General features: G+C 40.4%; 1 long non-coding RNA gene across 1 annotated transcript; it reads left to right on the top strand.

The window, feature by feature from the left end:
- Positions 1 to 1272: 1272 nt before the first annotated feature.
- On the top strand, positions 1273 to 2426 carry LOC131691577 (uncharacterized). Its single transcript, XR_009305805.1, has 3 exons — positions 1273 to 1871; positions 2106 to 2216; positions 2289 to 2426. It is a non-coding gene; the product is annotated as an uncharacterized LOC131691577 (long non-coding RNA).
- Positions 2427 to 10039: the final 7613 nt, after the last annotated feature.

The raw sequence follows: 10039 nt of genomic DNA, 5'->3' as shown, positions 1-10039 counted from the left end.
CTTGGCTACGAATGTATCCCAAAAAACCGTTCACTTAGAAAAAAAGTCACGAAACCGTTATAGGGTTAATGGACAATTATTATTCAATATGTAGCAAAAAGTACTACCATTAACTGCACTCGCAACACCCACTGTTTGATTTCGGATCAATAGATTGGTTTTTATTGTTTCTACTTTCCGTAGATTTCTACTCGCTTTGCTTTGGACACTATTTGCTGTACGCTTTAGTTGAGTTTTATGCGTTTACTCTGACCGCGGCCTACGTATCGGTTTTAAAATACCTGTCGAAATTAATATTTTAAAACAGAAAGTTGAACCAATATTTTCCGATAAATTCCTGTTGACTTGATTTATTACTAATTATCATTAAAAATAAATCGCAAAGAGATTTTAGATGTGAGACACGTATTGTTGATTGCTCTCTCATGAATGTTCTTTTTTAACATAAAACAATTCAGTCAGTTTACGAATCTGAAGAGACAGAACTTTATACAAGAATGAAAAAATACTATATTTGAGCACCAGAAAATACGACGAATTCTAGCGATTTAAAGGTGCTACCATTTGGTACGGTTATATTTGTCTTCCATTCGTATCACGAAGTATAAAAAAGGCTGGGTTTTGTGTATAGACAGTGTCAAGAAATGGTTGGGTTGTTTTGTTCAAAACCCGAACCCGACCCGACCCCGACAATTTCTAATTTGAAAAACCCGTACCCGACCCGAACCCGAAAGTTCAAAATTTTAAAAACCCGGACCCGACCCGAGCCCGAGAATTTCAAATTTCAAAACCCGGAACCCGACCCGAACCCGAGAAGCTTAAATTTAATGAACCCGAACCCGACCCGAAACCCGTCGGGTTCGGGTCGGGTCCGGGTTTCGGGTCTAAAAACCCGAACCCGACCATCTCTAGTGGAAATATACCCTTTTTTTGCGTATACACTCCGTAGAGTGTATTGTTTACGTAAAATTATGCTCACCGCTGTTCGGTACCGTTCACATTTAGTTGTAAATTTTTGTTAATTTTCGCGTTTGTGAACGGTTTTATTCGTACAGATAGGTTAGATAATTTTTGTTTTACGTTGCTGTATAAATAACATAGGGCTTAGGTAGGCCACCGCTCTCCTCTTGCTGCAATAAGTGTGCTGGATATGCTGCACATAGCGATGACAGCTATGCGGCGGTACTGTTTTTTTTGGTGCTGGTTTTGGTGTTTTGTTGTGGTCGAGTGCGGAAGGCGGCCATCGTAAAAAAGGACAGAAAGTGACGGACCACAGCCAGGAACAGACGTTCCAAATTTATTCCTTTTTTTCGGGACAGTTTCCCGCCACCGTAACAAAAGTTCAGTGCGCGCGTGTGACGGTAAGTGAAATCCGTCAGTGTATCGGTGTGTGGTCCGGGCATACAAAAGTCCTGGTGTAGGGTCGCCGAGACGGGAAGCTAATCGCTAAGGAGCTACTCGCTTCCCCGGCTAAATAAAAAGGACCCAAGTGACACCAGTGCCGTTCTCACTGTGGAGGATCAGTCGAACGAGCCAAGCTCTCCTCCACAGTTAATTGCCAAGGAGAACGAAGCAGGGCGGACAAAGGTTCCCCCTGGGAAGTTTACTGCGGTAACTTCCGGGATCGTTTACGGCGAGTAGACGATCCGGCGATTCGTCGCCAACGTCGCTAGGGAGGTTCCAACAAAGGAGCCAAGCTCACCTCCCTAGCTAAAAGCCAAGGACCGCTGCCGGAGCAGCCAACGACACCAGAAGGAGAACGCGGCCGTTGTGTTCCCGGCCGGTCGGAAAAAAAACCGTCGCCTTCCCGCCGCCATCAGCAGCAGACCGTAAGGAACGACCAGCAGAGGAGAGTTTCGGGAGAATAAACGGTAAAGTTAGAATTTATTTGTTTTTTTTTTCTCTTTTTGTTTGTTATTATACGAAAATCCGAAATTCCGGTAGGAGCACCTAGGCCGCCCTGAAAAGAAGGGTTCGCCGGGCAAACAAGAACCCGAGTAGTGGGCAAACCACTACTTACACATTGTAATGTAATACCCTATTCTTCTTTAAAAAAAACTCGAGTTCACTCATTTACGGATATTTTTTCATTATGATTTTTTCAGATCGAACACCAACAACATAATATCATGGTAATCACCCAGCAAGAGAACGCAGTGATAATGGGCCAACAGAAAACACAACATCAAGATGCTCGGAAAGGACTTGCTCTTTCGGTATGTATTTACCAGTAGCATCCCTTCTCCAAACATTCCTTTGCATATCTAGATGTCCTTATCAATTCACAGAACAAACATAATGGCACGTCATGTTCAATCGGCTAACCGTTTGGAATAAGCGCTCATCATCGGTTTCATGGCAGGGAAGTGAGCAGGCAAAAGCAGGCATCGTTTTTTCAGCAAGGTCACTCTGGTCAAAATTTCAGCGAATTGCAAGGAATAAACCACCCGAGGGACAGTACCCGTGCTGATTCAGGACGATTTCCCATACTTTGTATCTTGCTATTGAATTTTAATACCCGATCGAAACGATGGCAAGCGCTGCCGATAACTGGGTCAAAAAGACGACGGATCAAGAAATTTCTGCACACGGTAAGTGTTTTTTTTGTTATAACCTATTTTTGAAGCGATCATTGGGATGGGATTTGAATTTTTCTTTTCAATACAAATAGGTTAGCGAACTGAGTACATATCACCAAGGATAAGGATTCAGAGCCGGCGGCTGGCAGTCCAGAGAAAGAAAAACCTAGTCCACCGGCAGTAGAACCAAAGCTGCACCTGATGTTTGGAGTTCGGTAGCTACGGAAATTCTGACTAGCAGTTCCTGAAGAAAAACAAGCTGCAAGAGAAAATGGAGAAACACCTTCCTCTGCGGAAGATGTAGAGGCATTCAACTAAGTCGAAATCTGCAGAAAATTTTGATTGGGACATAAGGAATATTGACAGCCTCTCTTTGTTTACTTTCTTTTTCGATTATGACGTCACTATAACACTTTGCACTAATTTTCCAGTACATAGCCGATGGTTTTTACTAAAATATTAGGCAAAGAGTTGAGTACTAAATATTGAAACGACCGAGTAACAAACAGAAGAGAAAGACCCCAAAGAGTTGCTTACGTCCTATTCTAAATTTTCTCCCGAAATATTTAGTATCAGCTTTAAAATTATCCGTGACTAATCTTTTAGCCCGGCGGATGCAAGTTTGCTAATGAAAGATGTTCGCTAAGGTCTAGTAGAATCAAAGCTGGATCTGAAGGTGCAGCGGAAGGATTCTTCTTCGCCGGTTGGTTGGTTAAAACTTTCGAAGCTTTGCACGTGAAGCCGGAATTACTTCAGGGAGACTATGCGATGGGTTTCAACGCCCCTTCCAAGATTCAGGAGATGGCTCTACCTACTCTGTTGGCCGGTCCGCCACGGAATATAATCGCCCATAGTCAGTTGGGAACAGGAAAAACCGCTGCCTTCGTGCTGGCAATGCTCAGTTGAGTCCATCAGTTAAAAAACTATCTGCAGGTGATTTGCCTTTCCCCCACGTATGAGCTGGCAATTCAGAAGGGGGAAGTACCTGCCAAAATGGCAAAGTTTTGTCCGGAAATCAAACTTCCTTACGCCGTTCGCGGTGAGGAGACCGTCAAAGGGGCGAAGCTGACTAATCATATTATCATCGGAACACCCGGCAAGCTGATGTACTGGGGTATAAAGTTCAGGACGTACGACCTAGTTTTCTCTTTTTGTACTGGACGAGGCGGCAGGCGCGGGAGCAAGAATCACTCGATAACATCAAACAGTACTACGTCAAGTTCCGCAACCAGGACGAGAAATTGTGTGATTACCGTCGGACAAGCGATCATTTTCTGTCATATGATGTATAGGACAGTTGTAAACTCTAATGGCGATTTCGCTTGAACCTGAAACTGAGTCAGGTTCTAACCCCAACCGCTGTCAGTTCATACATTTTGACAGCAGTTGGGGTTAGGAACTGACTCAGTTTCGCCTCAAACAAAAACCACATAAGTAAACTTATTTTCAGAACTGTTAATCGATCGAAACAGGTACGCAAAACGGCGGTAGCGTCCGGTGATCTAACGGTGGAGCAACGGTTGGAACGAACGTTTTGTCCAGGGGTAAGTTCCACCACTTGATTCTGGCTACAGCACCAGGTTACGGAGAGATTCTTCCGTCTTAGGTATCGACGTCGAACAGGTGACCATTGTCGTCAACTTCGACCTGCCGATGGATTAGCAGGGACGAGCCGATTGCGAAACGTATCTACATCGAATTAGACGCACCGGTAGATTCGGTAAGTGTGACTCATTCTTGTGATCCTATAGATTGTATTTCTTCCCACTTCTTTAACAGAACGGAATCACCATCAACCTAGTGGGCAGTGATCGAAGCATGATGATTTGCAGATCAATCGAAAAACACTTCCGGAAAAAGATTCAGTTGCTATACGCGGAGAACTCGGACGAAATTGAAAAGATCGCACCGTAAAGTGTTTTCGACCAGCTACTGGTGAAAGGCGTAGGAGCTTTTTTGGGTCATACTTGTTTTGATTCTGAATTTATAATTTTATTATATTTTTTATTTTTTTTTTCTTCCTTGACCTGACATAAGGTATACAAATGTAACCAACAGGGTATCGTAAGCTAATAAATTTACAATTATTATTGATGGCATTTAAAACTGGACTCCATAAAAGTGCGATTTTTCTTATAAAAGTGCGCTTTTACATTGAATCGTTTTCATGTATGAGGCGCACTTATTCCTCGTTGGCTAATACATAAGTGCGTAATAGACACCAGGACGATTCAATGTAAAAGCGCAATTTTATTTACGTTTCCGCACTTTTAGTCGCACTTATTATGTGCGCAATGCGCTATACAATTACAATTTATCTCTACCCAGTTCTATCCAAACATTTGAAAAGGGCCTAACTGCAAAATGTAACAAATTGAAATTTCATGTTTTCCATTAACAAATATCTACCCGAGCACGTACATAACGCAACATTTGATTATGAAGAATTTTGATAGCGATTTTACAACAATTTATAAATATTAATTCATCTAACTTTCGGTGTAATATCAGACTTGAACAGCATTTTTTGTGTGAGGTATTCTGCCGCTAGAAGCAAAACTGTCCCATGTGCTACGGGAATCCCTATACACATGGCACAATTATGCTTCTTGCGGCAGTAATACAAGTAGTAGCAATATGCGCAATTCCTTAAACCTCTCTAGTGTTTCATGCAATAAGAATTACCACGAATTACTTATGGCAATAAATTTGAATTACGATTCTCACAATTGTTATACCAAAAATAGGTTTGTATCCGTACTGATTATTGGTAGCATTCCCTGAGACTTCCAGAACCTTTACTAGTAGCCATTGTTATCATAATCGATTTTTAACGTCAGCCAAAGTTTAAAGCCTAGGGTTTGGTTCGACCTGAAACCGATCGAGTCGGAGTCGGTTGTTATATTTGCGTTATATTTCCGGATTCCGAAACGTGTTTCGAAAGGTAGTTTTCTCGAGACTTGTGAAAGCGGTAAATGCGGCCAAGGCAATCAGATTTGCTTTTTAATGGTCAAACGCCGATTTAGAGTTACGATTCGGACAATTACAATAGATTTGGTTTGAGCGAATTTCGATCATTTCCCTGGGTCTTCTAGAACCGGTAGAAGCAGCCAATTTAGATAGAAAATGGCCAGCCAATGATTTAAATTTCCGATTGCAGGAATTGTGCTGTCTAAATTGGTCAGGCTGAACTTCCCCGAGACATCCGGAACCGTCACAAATAAGCATTATGATTAATCATGCTCGAAATATGATTCACGCTGAGTACGTCACTTCCCTGAGAGCTTCATGAATGGCAAATACGTTTACAATTGTTACCGATTTCATACACATCCGTGATGAATTAATAAAATACATCATTTAACCCTTAAATGCGCAATGTTGTTTTAAAACAACATTGCGAAAACCATATCAAAATTATCATAGTAACGTATTAAAACTGTTAGACAATTTTCAGAAAATTTGAAAAAAATTGCTTTGCGCCTTTAAGGGTTAAAACATTTAAATGACAACAGAAATATAAAAAAGAAATAAACAAACAACAGCTGATGTCGTTTTCCAGTTATCAAAAGCGACATCTAACAGCAAACACACAGACTAGTTTTCGCGAGCAAATGTCAAAATTCCGCACAGAAGAAGGAAAAATATTTCGCGACCTCATTTCGCAAGAGGTGCATACTAAGCTTTATCAATCAGCGACGACACATAGCTCATGAGGTTAGTGGTTGTAGAACGTTTTTTCACAAAACCATGCTGATCGGAACCGATGATGTGTTTTACGGCGGGATAGATAACATCTAACAACATGCTCTCGAAGATTGAAAAGTATAGACACAGACTAACAGACATAACACTCGAAAACAATGCGTCGCCTGCTTTAACGGTCATTTTAAATATATTTTTAGTTGGGACTGTGACCACATTTGCAATTATAGCGCCACTGACATATGCACAAGCATATGGGGGATAGACCACCAGTGAAAAATTGTTCCCAAACCTGAGGGGTAACCCACCAGCAAATGAGTGTCTGGGACTGTGAATAAAAGGTGGAGCTAGTGTTCTAGGAAAATTGCTGGATCGATGTTTTTGGAGGGGATTCCCTCATAGTGTTATGTCTGTTAGTCTGTGGTATAGATTCCAATAGAGCAAGCGATAAAGAGCATTCCTTGATAAGCGATGGTTAAAGTCCGTCCGACCCCGGTCTTTTCGAACTATCAATACCGCGTAGCTTAATTTATACCTCTTGTTCGGAGAATGATGTTGCAGGCAAATTCAACGTGAACATCGGCAAACTACTCAAGTATGATTCAGACCAAAGAGAATAGGGAAAGAGACGAAGAGTGAAATCAGTCAAAACGGCAACACTCCCTTTATGATGATTTCAACACTAGAATTTTGGCAACCGCTTCTACAGGCAGCACTTTAAATGACTCCTATTATATTTTGAAAACAAACCGTATGTCGATCGATGGATTTGTTTATCAAACGATGTGCATTTCGAAATAAAGAGATGAAATAATTCTAAAGCTTATTTTTACTCATACATATACTCTAGAATGCACCTTACAATCACGATTGAACTAAATTCAGACGAAAATTCAAATTTCTTTTTTGATAGAAGTACAATATTTATCTCCTCCAACTCAGGCATGAGTAATGTTTATTTACATTGCACGATTGGTCTGCTCAATAAGGTATTTTTGGCTTCACACTATTCGTCTCTTTCCCTATTCTCTTTGATTCAGACAAAGGTGGTGAGTTATTAAAGGGCGAACACGAAATTATTGCGATACATTCAACAGGGCATAACTTTTTTTACCATTGGGTAAAAATCAACCAAATTTTGCACACTTTCGCGTTGATGTGTATTGGATACCACCAGTCCTAAATAAGTGTATTGTTTACATGCTGTCAAACTCGAAGTCGTGTTTTTCGATTCAACGAAAATGGAGGTGAACCAACGCGAGTCGAGTGCTTACCCCGAGGGGCAAGCACTGGCTGGTTTGAGTGCGTCGTATTGAAAATAGCAGCATATTATGAATATAATTTAAGTAAATAAGGAAAGTATTTAAAATATTCTGCTGTTGTACTCAATAAGGTACTTAATGTAATTAATATCGATGTGTACGTACTTAAAGTATTTAAAGTACATGTTGATGGTAATTAAAATATTTTGCGTATTTAAAGTACGAAGGTGCTGTACTTAAAATCGTTTCAGTAATTCAAGTACAATGAATTTGACACGTACTTTTTGGAATCTTTGCGGTACTTAATGTACTTTATGGTACTTAAAGTAATTAATTATGTAAGACTTTTGGTACTGCGTCGTATTGAAGATTTAGTGCTTGCCCCTCGGCATATACTATAGTATTGCCTATCCCGAGATAAACTAGCGTTTCGATGTCACGATGTGGATTTTAGAAAAGATTCGCAATATTACCATAACGCGGCAAATACCCTTGCCTTGTTTAATTGCCCTTTTTTGACAATAATCGTTTACGTGCACCGCCCAGTGAGATTAAGTCATCCTACGTTAGTCCAACGCGTTGAATGTTTATTTAATGAACGCCCTACATCTTCAACTGTGCTTTTCTGTCAAGCTGGCGTAAACGATTATTGTCAAAAAAGGGCAATTAAACGTATTACGCACTGAACAATTTAAACCGCCATTATGGCACGTAAAAAGCTGGATAGTAATTTTAAGCATCTACCAATTTTCAAAAGCACCATGTTTATGATAATTCTGATCATTGGATGAAAATGCAGACATTGTAAAAATTAGTATTGTGCCACCATGACGCAAATGGTACAAATGACAGGAAACAAAATCAAGAATTATGGTATATTATCAACCAAAATTCACTGGTAGTCTTTTTAATTTAACCCTCTAATACACTAATTTTTACTATGGGCTTCGTTTCAGTGTAGAATATGATAGCCGGTAACTCTACCGCAGCGATGCCACATGTTTTTGTGAAACATCTGTAGAAGAAAATTAAAATGTCTGTAAAAGTCTGTAGTCGGTTGTGTAAATCCTTGTAACACTAGAATATTGCTTCAAAATCAGATTAAAATTCGAATACTATTGTGAAGGAATCACTTGTGTGTGTGTGTGTGTGCTAACCATCCTAACGCCCACTAGCTGGTAGTGATTTACAGAAAAAAGATGTTTGCATGTATTTTAACATATCTATGCAAATAACTTGGTTCAAGGATTTAGGTAGGTGTTAGCTCAATTGACTTTCCGATGACCCATTTCGTGTACAGCGCCAGACATGTTCCGAGGTCATGGTTCCATCAACCAGCCCCGCCTTACTGTAATGTTTGTATCAAATGGACATTACAATAAGACTTTCGATTCCTTACATGAGGTAAGAAATCGACGCGTATTTAGTGTATTTATTTGATTTTTGTATATATAAATTAGAATGTCTGTAGAAAAATATACCAGTTTTTCTATTTCCTTCCTCATCTCCTACTTACGCGAGTGACTGATACTTGCTTATCCATTTTTCATCCCATTCCAAACCTTCTCCAGAAATCCTCAAAATCTCCAGCTTCTTTCTCACGCATCAAACAGCCCGAGCAATCCTTTCTCTTTCTCACGTTTGCAAGTACAGCGCAATTTATCAACAACAGTATGCATGCAGCAGATACAGAAGACTCCACTGGCCACGCACGTGGTCCTGACCCGAAAAAGGTTTGGAAAATGTCGGAAGAAAAAGAAAAACTGACCGGCAGGTTTCCGAATGTGGAACTAAGAAATTGGTGCGACACCTATCGGGCGATAGCTACGGGTGACGCGCTGATAATTTGGAATCGCCACTTTTTTCACCAAGTGACGCCGAAAAATTTTCACTTTTTGGGAAAGATTTATCACTGGGAAAAAACACTTTTTTGTGAGTTTTTGATCTCCACTATTATTATTTACGTTGTTAAAACACTTTTTTCTTCCCCGCATCGGGAATACACGGCCCGTATTGCGGGGTAGCACTTTTGACACTAATGCTGTGTGGATTTGAGCCGGGATGAAAAACTCCAAAAAATCACTGAATTCCACTTCCGATTTACGAAAACTGTTCACCGAGTCGTATTTAAAAACACTTTTGTTTGATAATCCGTACCGAAAAACTACGATTTTGGACCGACGAGGAGCTCCAAAACAGTCGACCGATCGCGGCTAAGGTACACACTCTGCTGCTCACATAGTAGTGCAACGATAAGTATGCGAAAACGATCTATTGTGAAGGAATCACTTGTGTTCAAATACAGTTATTATAGTGCAGTTTTACTAAACAATTTTCCTCTTTTAAAGTCTGTAGATTGCTAGCTACATCTGTAGGAGACTATCAAAAGTCTGTAAAATACAGACATGTCTGTGAATCTGGCATCGCTGCTCTACCGGCCGTGGCATTCAGGTGACAGTTTCAGTTAACTGTGGGAAAAATAAACTGACAGTT

Source organism: Topomyia yanbarensis, chromosome 3 (assembly GCF_030247195.1).
Source record: "Topomyia yanbarensis strain Yona2022 chromosome 3, ASM3024719v1, whole genome shotgun sequence".
In the NCBI taxonomy this organism is placed as follows: Eukaryota; Metazoa; Arthropoda; class Insecta; order Diptera; family Culicidae; genus Topomyia; species Topomyia yanbarensis.
This window is presented reverse-complemented; position numbering and strand designations above follow the sequence as displayed.